At 44.1% G+C, this 13,815-nt stretch overlaps 1 protein-coding gene across 2 annotated transcripts in view; it reads left to right on the top strand.

Annotated features, from left to right (window-relative positions):
* LOC135907969 (uncharacterized) overlaps positions 1-11,655 on the top strand; it is a 435,033-nt gene extending 423,378 nt beyond the window's left edge. For both annotated transcript variants that reach the window (XR_010566165.1, XR_011511337.1), the window contains one exon: positions 11,141-11,655. The gene's annotated coding sequence lies outside the window, so the exon portion shown is untranslated. The remainder of the gene's footprint in view (positions 1-11,140) is intronic.
* Positions 11,656-13,815: the final 2,160 nt, after the last annotated feature.

Here is a 13,815-nt window from a genome sequence, read left to right as displayed (position 1 = left end):
GGGAAAATACGTAACGCGAGAGTGAAGGCGGTGCGGAAATAAAACGGAAGCGAATTCCTGGCGTGATGGAAATTCTTCGAGGCGGCCGTGATGCGTTGCGAAAACAGTCAAGATGGCAAGAAAATTCCTATGCGAAAGCTTTGATCCCCGGCTGTTCATAGTCGCGCATGGTTTTTGTTCATAGCTCAGAGGGTGGCAGTTCCGTATTGTTCCACAAGTTCATTCCACATCATAAAACTAGCTTTCGTTCTTACATTTTTTTTAAAGCCGCTATACATTGTCTGGTATGAGACTGAACTTGAGCCTGCCCCTTAATTCGCGAGCATTTATCGAATTCGTCAGTGTGACAAATTCATTTATGGCGGCATGCATCTGGTGTCGCTGTCTCACGTGTCACGTGATAGTCTATCTTCTTTTCCTGAAGCATATGAATGTCAGCGCATGCGCTTTGGGGCTCATGTTGGACGTTTTTTTCAAAATAAACTCGGTTGCAAGTGAGCGTATTTCCTGTGTGGCCTCTTTCTTTTTGTGCACAACTTCTTAAAATATCATCAGCGCCATCTTAAAAAACCAACTTGCACAGCAACGAACAAATTTCTTCATATATGCTCGATTTATTCTGCCATATTTACTGGAACAGCTCGAAGAAATAGGCCAATGTAAACGACATTTGAAGCTCTTGTGTGCATCAATCTTGCGTCGGCAGACGGGTATTCGTTAAGAAAGGATCTTCGATAAATTTTTCCCTTTTTCTAACGTCATCTTGCGCAAACAGCGACGCAAGCACGCATGCGCATAGATGGCTTATGTATTCTTACCACTTTCTACTTCTTCAGTGTTGACGATCCAGCTGCGACTGCCGTGAGAAAAGAAACCTTCAGATGGTGCAAACAGAAGGCTGCTTTCCGCGTGTGTGTGATGCATGTTGTAATTGCCTCGTTATACACCTAATTTCTTTTTTATTTTAATCCTTTGCTATTTTTGCACAACAGTCCTTTTCAGTACAACGTGAAAAGTATGTGCCCTTTCTTTCCTTCCGTCATTCACTCTTTACTTTTTTCTGTTCATTCGTGTTTCATCACGGCTTTCTTGAACATCGTCGTTTTTTCTGCCTTTCTGTTTCTTTATTTGTATTTCTAAACAAAAAGAAACGAGTGAAAGGAGGTTACGCAAGTGTGAGATTTCTATTAGCTTACGTAACCTGCATGAACAAAAAAATCCAACCTGCAAGCATGGCTTGTAACACGAGTTAAAGTTCGTTTAGTAATGGCATGTTTTATGGTTACTTTTAAAGGAACTGCCTCAACTAGACCTAATCTGAAGGGCCAACAGAGAGGATCTTCACACAGACAGAGACGAAAGAAACAGAGAAAGAAAATTACAACTTGCTGCGAAATTGGCCGCCTAAAGAAATTAGCGTGGGTGACATTCCAAGTCGTAACAAAAATTCATAGGAAACTAGATCGACAATTTAGCATGGAGGCACGTTGACAGAACGAAAGAAACGGGTTTGCAGGGGCGTTCTGAAACGTCTTTAATTTAATTTCACTCGCCTCTAGAAAGGGAAACCCGACATCTATGATGAAATCACAGCTGTCAAAAACAAGAAAATAAATCTTACCACACAGCACGTCCCTTTTGCTTTACGCTGTTTTATTTCTATATTTTGAATATTGACAACTTTTTTTATTGAGGACTAACTTTGTAGAGTGAAATTTAGAACTGATCTCAACGTACTCTTTCTAAATGTTCCTTCCATTATTTTCATCGTTTGTAGCGTAATTATTGTGTGCGGGTAGCGGAGTAGCAGGTGAAACCTGCAGGCACCGAAATTTATTAAATACATCTAAAAAATATCCCACTGCAGAATCAGCTAGTGTAACGTAAGCTCTTGATTTAAACTGACAAGCCGCTCCAAATATCCAACTTCTGAGAACTCCCAGAATAAGTATAGCGCAATGAAACACGACACCGTTTCATGACGCCAACGAGCGAGAAGCAAAAAAAAAAAAGGCCAATGTAGCCATCGTAGCTTGAGGCACTCGAAAAGGCACTTATCTGCCAGTCTATTCAAGAGATATTGCCTAATCTGACGAGGCATTTTTGACGCAACTAGTCCTAGAACATAAGTGCACTAGCGGGACATTTCGGCGCTCGTTGCGATCCCCTAACAGAAGCCCACTTGAACAAGAGCTCACCACGTTGAGGATAGGCACCTTCAGTTGTTCGGTCGTTTCAATTACGGATGCATTTCACGGCGTTTTAATAAACGAACCGGAACATATATAAAAACCATTCCCTTATCTTATGCTCTCTTCTCTAATTTCAAAACCCAGAAAGGGACCGATGCATGGACCAGCACACTGTGTTATAGAGGAGGAGGAGGATGAGGAGGAGGAGGAAATAAAGTAAGAAAGCAGGGATGCTAAGTAGAAATACGTCTGGTTGACTACCCTACTATGCGGGTACGGGAAAGAGGGAATGGAAAAGTAAGAGAGAGAGAGAGACGGAGGGGAGCGGGAGGAAAGCCGCGGGGAGCTCGCGCGCGCCCGCTGAGGGCCTGAGCGAGTCAACGGCGTTCACATAGACCGGTCGCCCTAAAGAAAGACGAAAGGGTCTTCATAGCTTTGTGGGCCCCCGAGCGATGAGGATGGTCTGCAAGAAGCATCTGCACAGACAACGACCGATTGTCCAGTTGTCAATGTGCGATAGAAAATCTTTGTCCTGATGAAGTCGATGACAATGACACAACAAAACTCCGATGTTCTCTTCCCCACGCCGCATACATCCGTTATATGTATATATATAACATACATCCGCATACATCCGTTATGTATATATATATATATATATATATATATATATATATATATATATATATATATATATATATTCGCATTGTCAGAAGCCAACAAACATTGACACCAAGGACAACATAGGGGAAATTACCTGTTCTTAATAAATGAAAATAAAGAAACGATAAATTAATGGAAATTAAAGTGGATGAAAAAACAACTTGCCGCAGGTGGGAACCGAGCCCACAGCCTTCGCATTTCGCGTGCGATGCTCTACCAATTGAGCTACAGCGGCGCGTTTCCCCATTCACTTTCTTGGGTATTTATGTGCCCTAGTAGAACCCCGGGAGTGTTAGCCAGCGCCACCACTCTCAGACCTTGGCGGCGGATGTGGAACGTCCTTTTTGCCGCAGGCGTCACGAGAACAATTGGTAAACAGCATTCGTTAGAGCATCCAAATTGGACAAATTGGATTTATCGATTTCATCTTACATGAATAGATTGCATTGTTTGCGAGGGTTTTGCAAAAGTCCCATTAACATTTTAGTGGTCTATTTCAGAGCCATATAGAATACATCACTTTTGTCCGCTTTAGACGCACTATTAGATACAGTTTACAGAATTGTGTAATCGTTTTTCGTTACTCAGCTACACAGTTGCAAACTGCATAATTCCGTTTCTTCTTTTTTCTTTTTGAAAATTCGTGATGTTCAACAATGTTTATGAAAACATTGATGGCCTAAATCAAAAAGCTGTTACCAACAGCCACTAGATTTTAACTCTTTCTTTTTTATGCGACAGGGTAATCAAATTTGGTGCCGAGAAAAACTGTTTCTCTTTTCCAGTGTATGTACATAGGAGCCCACGAGCTAGAGCTTCCTCTTAGCCATACCTCGTTCCTAAAGCTGAATAACAAACTGTTGTTCCGGGAAGACGTTTTTTCTCTGTGTTCATACAAAATTCTGGTTACTTTCTTCCGCTATTATGTTAGAGCTAATGTGCCACATAGCGCTAGTGTCGCGAGAATTTTTTAAATTTTATTTTCTGCAAAAAAAAAAGCTTTATAGAAGACAGCCTAGCTGAGAAGTCACCTCAACGAATTTGACGTGTTCTACAAAGGTGCAAAAAATCAACTAAATAAGACAAAAAACACGTTCACGGAACCGTATGCATGCGCTAAGAAACCGAATTTGTTGAAATTGGGAGCAAAAATTCAGCAAAAAGTTTTGAGAGTAATCTCGAATAACAAGTGACAAACAAAAGGTCGTAACATTTAGGCCGTCGGTATTAACTTGAATAGATCTAACTCTAGATTGTCTTCTTCAAAACCGCATTACGGTTTCTGTAACGTCAGCCTGGAGTACACCTTTATATAACGACGGCGATATATGTTTAGCGTCGGCATCATGTAAAATATTGATATGCAGTGAAATGGCATCAGAAGTGTTGTAACACATTATTACGTGAACTCCGCGATGACACGTTACTGCGCGGTCGATTTCGCTCGTAATATGCAGGCTTAGCAGAAAGGTAAGCGTAGCTGAGCCACACCAGTTGGGTTGTTACGTCATCCGTCGGAGATCTGTAATCAGACACGACACGGCCGCTTGTTCGAGGTTTTGATCACGTTCCGTTGGATATCGCAAGCACACTTTCACAATGATTGCGTGGTGTAACAGCTATTTCTGTGAATCATCTAAGGCTTTTCATTGCCTTTCTTTCAGTGACTACGCGGTAAACTCGATACGTGATTTCAGCGCCGCGGTTTCTTGTTATGGGTTGGCCGGCCATGAAGCGCTTCATTTCTGCCCCTTCAATTCTGCTTCAATTAAAGTGCGCCTGCTACGTCATAATTCATAACACACGTGTTATTATATTTCCGGCTGGCTGGCTTCCCTTGTCTTGGTCAATTCGAACGTCAGCTTCTTCTCTGCACCCGTGGTACCTCACGTATCCCCTTTCGGTGGAAGAAGGCGAGCACCACACAAAACGCAGGCCTTCAAGCATGTGTACATCACATGTAAATATTACGCCTTCACACGCATGAAAAACGAAAAGAGATGGATATCCAACGCCCATGTTGGAATCTATGTGAAGTGAAGCTCTAGAGAAAAGTGTAATTGGATGTTATGTGACTAAATGCGATGTGGAGGAGAATGAAGGTTTGCCAAAAAAAAAAAGAAGGACCTTACAGGGAAGGGATGAGATTACGTATTCGGAAGTACAAGATGGACTCGGTTGACGCAGAAGAGGTGTAATAGGAGTTCTCTGCATGTACAAAGGAGTACCTTTGTCCTCCTGTGGAAATAAATCATTGGCGTACGTCAATGGGGCTGCTGCTTATGCTGCTGATTATGAAGATGTTGATGAGCAGGAGCAGGAGGAGGAGGATTGGAAAACACAGGCCTTGTGAAATTCGGAGGGGGGGAGGAGGGAGGGAGAGAGAGAAACAGAAACTAGACGGGAAAGGGAGGTAGTTTCAGCAAGGACATGACCAGTTGGCTACCATACGCTTGGCGAAGGGAAAAGAGAAACGATAAACGAAAGAAGAAAAAGTAAATAAAAAATTAATAAATAGGCAATAAGTGCGAAAGCAGTCGCATACTAACATTCACTAACAGTCACAAGCATTCGGGTAGTCGGCTCCCCTTCAAGCAGCGCAATGGGGCTTTCGTGGCCTTGTGCGTGCTAGTGCGCTTAGGCCAAGGTCCCAGGATCTTTTCCTCTGAGGTGAAACTCGAAAGGTTTCACAAGCTCTCGTTATTTTCTTGCTCCTCATCTCATGCTATGTTCTATGCTTAAATAGTCGGCCGAGAGGAGGAGCTACGGAGTATTGCTAGACAGCTTGCGCAAGCGAGGTTTTCGCTGAGCCCGGCTTAACACTTTAGGAGACAAGCCTGAATATCTTTTTTTATCCTTGGGAATTGTGAAATATTTAAGCACTGATCTTTTGAAGTTCTAACTTTGCAGTAAAAATGAAGAAAGAATAATGCACTATATTATAAACCAGAAAGGAAACTACAAAACAAAGAGGATGCGGTGCTACTGAATAAAATCATTGGGCAATGTTAAGTGCTAAGTTTTCTCAACTTTTATTTTATTTCATTTACTTGAATATCTATATTTAATCGAATATATACTCCAATTTCGTCTGCTTGTGGTACCTGGTTTTTGGCGCAGTTTCTGGAGCGGATATCTGCCCTATCAGATAAAGGACCACAACATAGTACTTCCTCCGTATTTAGACTTCGGTCGACACGTTCAACTACCACCAACTCGCCGATATTTCTCTTGTAGTGTGTTGTTGCTTAATGACTGTAGATAAATGTGAGGTCGCAGGTAATGTTATAGCCGGATATCCAAAGTTTCAGTTATGAAGTCAACACTACCCCTTTTTCTTACATAACAGGCACAAACATACTACAGATGCGCACAAACGTACTAATCGCACAAAAGGAATAGAATTAGGAAAATAAGCAAAAATAAAAGGTAACGAGAAAGGCGTACCAAAGCACACGTGTCATGTAGTGGAACTTTATATCCTTGTGCAATAGAAGAACAAGTATAAGCACATTCACGCATGAACCTCACATTGCCTAACTAATCCTGGAGTAAACGCTCAAAATAAAATACACTTCGCTACGAAATCTATACGTAGAAGCAATAATTTCTGTTGCAATATTCGTGCCAGAAGTAACTTGCGGGAAACTTCTGGAATGATTTTTGGAACAAAAGAAATGTTTGGATAGCTGCTAAGTTGCTGAAACTTACGAAAAGAAAGAGCATGGGGCTCTAGGTTGTACGAAGGCAAAGTTTGATGGCACCACGACCAATCGCATTCGCACACGCAAACTGACGTAGCTCCTTAATAATTCACGCCAATATCGTGCGCCTGCTACTCAGTGGTTCGTTATCAAGGTGGGTCACAAAGCGAACTCGGCACGCACATTGAAGCTGCGCACGTGAAGGACAACGAAGGAAATGAAATAATGATGCTCTTGGCGCTTAATTTCACAGCGAAGCTGTATACTGACACGTTTACTTGTTTATCTTTATTGGGTGACCACGTTTCACCGCCTAACAAATGTTATCGCACAGTGCAGGACGTGCCAGCATGTATCGGAAGTTTAGCGAATGTTATCGATGGTTTCATCCGCTGTATGTTATCACGGAAGCTTCTGTAATCTGATGTCATGTATGCGCGGCGCCAATGGTGTAGAACTTTCTGGAAGAGACGCGGGCACCAGCGATTACACTGGAACGTTCGAAGACTGAAGTATAAAAGCCAACGCGCTTGACTCACTGATCAGATTTTCGACGATCGCCGACTGTGTCAGTTGCTATTGTTGTGCTTTGAGTGTAGCCTGTTTTTGAGGGCACAGGTTCGCCCAATAACACACTCCCCATTCACGATTTTGATGCTTTCTTCACCGTCACTACCACGTGACAATATGACTAGCCGATCCATCCGTCCGTCGTCTGTACGCTGAAAACTCCTCCGACGCAACGCCATGCACATGCGAAAAGAAGAGAGGAGAGCCATTGGCTGCGTCAGTAGTGATGTCGTTGTTCTCCGTTCCAGCCGAGTTTCTCTCCTGCTCCGAAAAGGGTAGGCCACGCATCATACGTACTCCTGAAGAGTATACAGCTTTCGATCAGCAACGCAGCGAGCAGGACCGGAATGGGCTTGTCTACGCAGTGTCGATGATGCAGCTCGGGCACAAGAACAGGCTCGTGCAGCCGAGCGCAAGCAGCAACTGCGTACCGAGGATCCAGGTGCCTACCAGACCGTCGTTTAATGAGCTGTCGGGATTAACCCAGTGCTAAGCACCGGGGCCCCATGTTTTAGCTTCGCTGGTTAACCATCTGTACCGGGTGCTTGGATGGTATGGTATGGTATGGTGGAAAATTAAAAAAGTCCTGCAGACCGTGAGTCCTCACGAAGCGGGCCGCTCCCACGTGGGAACCGGAAGGCCGAGCCTCTCGGCCGCATCGTGGGCCTGCTGGACAGCCCAGAGTTGGTCAGCCAGAAGAGGGCTGCGGAGAACCGCCTCCCATCTGGTCGAGCTGTTAGCGATGGTGGTGATATTATTTTTTCAAAGGTGTACTGACTTTCAAAGGTGTGGTCGGCCACAAAGTTTTTGCTAGACATGGTTTACTACACAGTAAAAACTTAAATTCCATACTACGCGTGCAGCGTTCGAGAGTATTCAGCTTTTTCGCAATTCTCATGTCGCTGTGAAGGCGCTGCTGTGCTACTTAAGATTGACATGGGACTTTCTGACAAATTGTGACTATACACTGTGTGACGTAGGATTCGGTGGTGACACTGCGTAACACTAGGAACGCCTTCGCCGACTGCGTGACCGTGCCCACACACAGAAACAGTTCGTGTGTACATGTGTGCGTGTGTATGTTGTTGGGATCTTCTTTTCTTTCTTTCTTTTCTCTCTCTCACCTATCGCATCCGTTTGCCCCTCCCTCAGTACAGGGTAGCCAACCGGAGATAATTTCTGGTTAACCTTCCTGTCTTTCCTTTGCTTTTCTCTCTCTCTCTCTCTCGTGTCGCAGTTTTTTTTTTCTTTTCTTGTCTCGCTTCGCCCGAAACGAAGCGCTAGAAGATCCCCTGTCTACATTTCTACCTACACTGCCGAAGCAATATAATAATAATAATAATAATAATAATAATAATAATAATAATAATAATAATAATAATACGAAGAAGAAGAAGAATATTAATAATAATGAAAGACTCGCACTTTAAAGAATCTGAGGACACCTAAACACGTCTTATCAGTTGTGAATGCGAAAGCATTAATGCCCAATTGAACGCCTTTGAGCGGTCGTTCGAGCTTTTAACTGCGAGGAATGTACCATAGCAGTACCATAGCAGCCAGTTCAAAAATCCACCGACGACTACGATACTCCCTAATGCGAAATTTGAGCGCAGCTCTATACGTGTTTTCATGTCGCGAAATATTGGCCGGCGAAGGCAGTCTTTCTCGTACGGCACTTTGCAAACGGAGCGTAGTGTGGCACGTCTGCCTCGCTAATCGGGAGATCGAGAGAGGCAGCGCGTGGGGGGCGCGCGGGCGCGATTCACAGCAGGCGCCGTAGACAGACCTCCGGTCATGTTTCCATACAGACGACACGCGCTACAATGGCGCCATATCGTAGCCATTGTCGCTGCACAGCCCGTCTTTGGCGGCACTGCGCTTTTCACCTCACGCTTTTGTTCCACCAACGACGCGAGCGGCGCTTCATCACGGAGAAACCCTGTCTGCAGTGTCAGTGGCGACAGCACCCAAGGGAGCGTCACATCGAGCCTTACTCGTAGCCACTTGCCGTCGGCCCTTGCAGGACCGGTGATTCGCGTCACACACGCTTGTACTGCCGTGGACTGACCTCAGCAGCTGGCGCCGTGGACGGGCGTGGCCCTCGTCGCCTCACGGGACCCTAACACCCTCGGAAGCGCAGATGAGATCGCTCACACGACTGCGGATGCCTAGGCCGCCGGCAACTCAGCTCATGCGCAGGCCGTCTCCCCTCCGCTCCCCATCCACTTTCAGCTTCATTATTCGACTCTACCCTCCTCCTGTGCTATCGCCTTTCTTTCATCTCCCGCTACGCTCCGTGTTCGCTTTCATTCTACGCGGCGCTTGTGCGGTCGGTTACGCCGACGCCATCGGACAACGCCGACGCTCGCCGCAGGAACGGGTGCCTAAGAGTCGCGCTCTAAGACTTAAAGTACCCATGCCAGCAGCCGGGGACTCTGATCGAGAGAACTCCTTCGTTTGGATGTATTTCACTTTCATGTCCTTACGAGTAGGATTATACTGGTTGGCGATTTTAACCTCACGATGCAACATCAGTCACCTTCTTCCGGCAAATTTTTATGCTATGCTAACATTTAACCTCTCTCAAAATATTTAGAAACCCACCCGTGTGCAGGGGCAGTCCTCAAATATACTTGACCTGGTGTTTGTTAGCGACCTCCGATAAAGCCAACCTTGAGTTAATAGACGGTATATCGGACCACAAGATAGCATTGTGTTTAATTCCGGTGCATGACCGTGTAAAGCCCTCCGAATCAGTTTTAACTTTGCTCGACTTCAAGTAGGCTGATGATATTAGCATAGTCGACCACCTGTCACACGAATTTTGAGCAGCTTGCTTACCATCCAGATGCTGATATCGAATCGTTGTGGCAGAAATTTAAAGAAGCTGTAGCACATTCCATTTCTTACTGCATACCAACCAAAACCAAGAAAACAAAAAAATTTGATCCATGGATAAATCGCGACATTATTCATACAAAACGCAAAGTAAAGCGCCTCAGAATATCTACTAAACGAACGCCGAACCTTATAAATAAATATAACTTGCGGAAGCTATGAGTTCAATGAGGTTTAAAATAACCGCTGCCAAAAATCACTACTTTTCTTTCACATTACCTAATTTTCTAAGTGATGCACCGCAAAATTTTTATTTATTTATTTATTTATTTATTTATTTATTTATGGTATCCTCAGGGCCAAAGGCATTACAGAGGAGAGTGGTGTTAGGTTGGAACTACTTAAATCCTAAAAATCGGTAAGTAGAATGTGCGCCAAAGAAAGCATAGACAGAACTAACTTATTTAATGATTGCTTTAACTCAGTTTTCACTGCAGACAAAGACATTCCACCACATGTTGAGATTCAGTGCCAACTACATAGAACCTCTTCACATAGACGAAGCAGGTATTTCTAACCTTTTGATAAAAATAAACATCGAAAAGCAAACAGGACATGGTAGCATACCGAATGAGTTGCTCAGCCGCTGTACAAAGAAAAGCCGTTAGGTTTGTCTACAACAAATATGGTCTATTCGATTCACCCTCAGAAGAAATTGAAAGATCTGAACTCTTAACATTAAGAAATCGCGCTATATTCGCACGCCAAAAAATGCTGTTCCAACTAATTCACGAGCAGCTTCAGATTGACAGCTCAAGATTTATATCTAAATGCGAAACTAGACAATCACGCCACAAACATCCACTAACCTTACAAGAATACTGTTTCAACACAAACTGTATCAGATATTCTTTCTTCCCAAAGGCAATTATAGAACGGAATAGATTACATGACTGTATAGTTGTATCGATTTGAGTAAATATTTACCATTACTTGAAATTCACTTATGTACTACCCACAGTTAAAATCTTGTGTACTTTTCTTTTGTACTAGTGCAATTCTTGAATGTGATTATTAGGTGCTGTGTGTCTGTTCGTAATGTTTTTACTATATGACTTTTGCTTTCTCAACCACACATAATATTATGTGAAATCCATGCATTCCGCATAGGTATGACCGATACCGCAACCTGTGACCACTGCAGCCATGAAGATTTTGTGCACCGGCCCGTAGTACAGTCCTCAGAGGGAATGCCTTCGCCACGAACTTGACGAGCTGGACGACCAACCGCCGTCGGAAAAAAAGAATTTTACGCCATCGAAAGGACCTACCGTGACAGAAGAACGCCGTGCAAGCACTATTACGCATTTTGAGATCTACCGGCCTTTGTGAACGTCTTTAACTGGAACGCTTGTGTGCCTCCGTGTGTGCGTGTTTCCTTTAACGCTTTCCTTTCTGTCCTCTTTCTAACCCATATCTCCCATCCCCAGTGTAGGGTAGCAAACCGGAGACTGATATCCAGTTAACCTCCCTGCCTTTCCTTTTCATATCTCTCTCTCTCTCTCTGTAACTGCATATTGACACTTCATTTGTAATTGTTCTTCTTTCTCATTTTGTTTTGTCCTCCTACAATAGCCCCCTTGGGATTGGCAGCATGTAATAAATAAAATAAATAAATAAATTTATCGGGACGGATGCGAAAATGTCATAAATAATTATGGGGTTTTACGTGCCAAAACCACTTTCTGATTATGAGGCACGCCGCAGCAGAGGACTCCGGAAATTTTGACCACCTGGGTTTCTTTAACGTGCACCTAAATCTGAGTACACGAGTGTTTTCCGCATTTCGCCCCCATCGAAATGTGGCCGCCATGGCAGGGATTCGATCCCGCGACCTCGTGCTCAGCAGCCCAACACCGTAGCCACTGAGCAACCACGGCGGGTGAAACCGTCATCCCATGAGTCATCACCCATCACTGCGTAAAGCGCAGTGTCATCATTGTCAATGGGCACGCTCCCTCTCTGTTACGCTAAAGTTGGCTGCCATCACATTTTGACAGCTGAACAGTGTGCAGGAATTTGTAATGATTCTGTCAAGAAACAATGCCGCGCGACTGGCGGCTGGAGGCACTTTGCGTGTATTCGCGGGCTTCTTCACGCTTGAAAAGCACTTTTATTTAGCGCGTATTGAGCAACAGAAAGCTGTATCTGGAGTTTTTCATGTTGCTCTACAATTTTCTCATTGACACCTTTCATGTAATTATAATGTATGAGAAGTTGGCTGATCAGTTCAGACTAATTATCCAATTAGGCGCATTGCACAAATGTGAGTATCACCAAGCCACGGCAAACAACGTTTCCTTGGTTCTGTCCAGCTACATGGCATTTGCCTATTTTTAAATCTTAGTGCAAAGTAGTTGGGACACCCTGTGTGTATGTTTTTTATTTATTTATTTGAAAATACTGCCAGCTGCTTTTTGGCAGCCAAAACAGGAGTGGTACATAGAAAATGAAAAGGGATACTGTACAAGCAAAGAAAATTTCAAAAAAAAAATCGAACAGAGCAAGCTCACACACAGTGCAACACAAATCATACTTGTATGCTACTGCGCAGAACAATATGTCTAAAACTAAAGACACGAGTTGAATAAAAATTCGGTACGAAAGGAATTGCGTACCGAAGGAAATGCGTACCATAGCAGAAAGCGCGAGTGAAGAACCGAATGTACAGCGACATGCCACTGAAAAGTTCTGCAAGCGACTGACTGACAGATTTCAAATAACCATCCCTCATTTGTTTATAACAAGTGTAACCTAAAGGTAAGTTCGGCGCGCTTAAGGCGCCTGCGTAATGCACCTGAGTACGCACAGTATCCTAGCGCTCTGTCACGATGGTCTATGTACCTCGGTCAATTGCGCATGAAAACATTACGACCAAGGAACTTTGTGGATTTGATAGACAGTTTTGTATTTGCGGCCGTCAGTAAAATAAAAGACGGTGCAATCTTTAAGCGCCCACCACTTGTGTTTCTCAACGTAACGTAGTAACAGAGACAGCTACATTGAAATGCATTAACATATGTCGGCGGGCGCTCGCCTGCATCGTACTATGCGCATGAAACCTAGAATAAATTGGAAGAACATAGCAGGAAGAGGCTAAAACTAGTAAACAAAAAGTTTCGGACTTTATTCACAAAACTTATCCTTGACCCCGCAGAGACCATCGGGCCATCGGGCACACCGCCATAATGAGTGGCATGTGCCCGAATGCCGACCAATGACGGAACGCTCTCATGGAACGCTCTTGGCAGGAACTATTTGCTACACCCAAATCTAGGTGTATGAGCATTCTTCCTATCCGCCTCCAGCGCGATATGGTCGCCGTGGTGAGGAGTCGAACCCCCGGCATCGTAGTCAGATGCAACAGCCACCTCGACTTGGATGGCCCGCATTGAATATTTCCTCAGATTGAAGGGTGCGTCTAATCCAGGTCCTTTTCCACCATGGACGCTCCAGTCTTCACCAACGTAGTGGTTACACCCCTTATGCAACCAATATTCGGCTAAATTGCTTTAATATAGCAAGACCGTCTACGCTCCAGTCGCTCTTTATTTCTCAAAGCGCTGTGTCTTCGCCGTTTTCATGCCCTCTAAACATTTACAATAAAGAAACGCCTCGCTGGATCAGACCTAAAGAAAGTAATAAAAATGCGGCATGTAGCCTGCGTAAGATATCCATGTGCGCACTAAAAGTGCAACTACATATTTCTCCAACCCTATTGAGTTTATCCATCCGTATACTGTTTATTCCATATGTGGACCGTGCTTGCTTCTGTCTCTGCGAAC

This window comes from Dermacentor albipictus, chromosome 1 (assembly GCF_038994185.2).
Source record: "Dermacentor albipictus isolate Rhodes 1998 colony chromosome 1, USDA_Dalb.pri_finalv2, whole genome shotgun sequence".
Classification (NCBI taxonomy): domain Eukaryota; kingdom Metazoa; phylum Arthropoda; class Arachnida; order Ixodida; family Ixodidae; genus Dermacentor; species Dermacentor albipictus.
The sequence above is the reverse complement of the archived record's forward strand: the minus strand, read 5'-3'. Positions and strand labels throughout refer to the sequence as shown.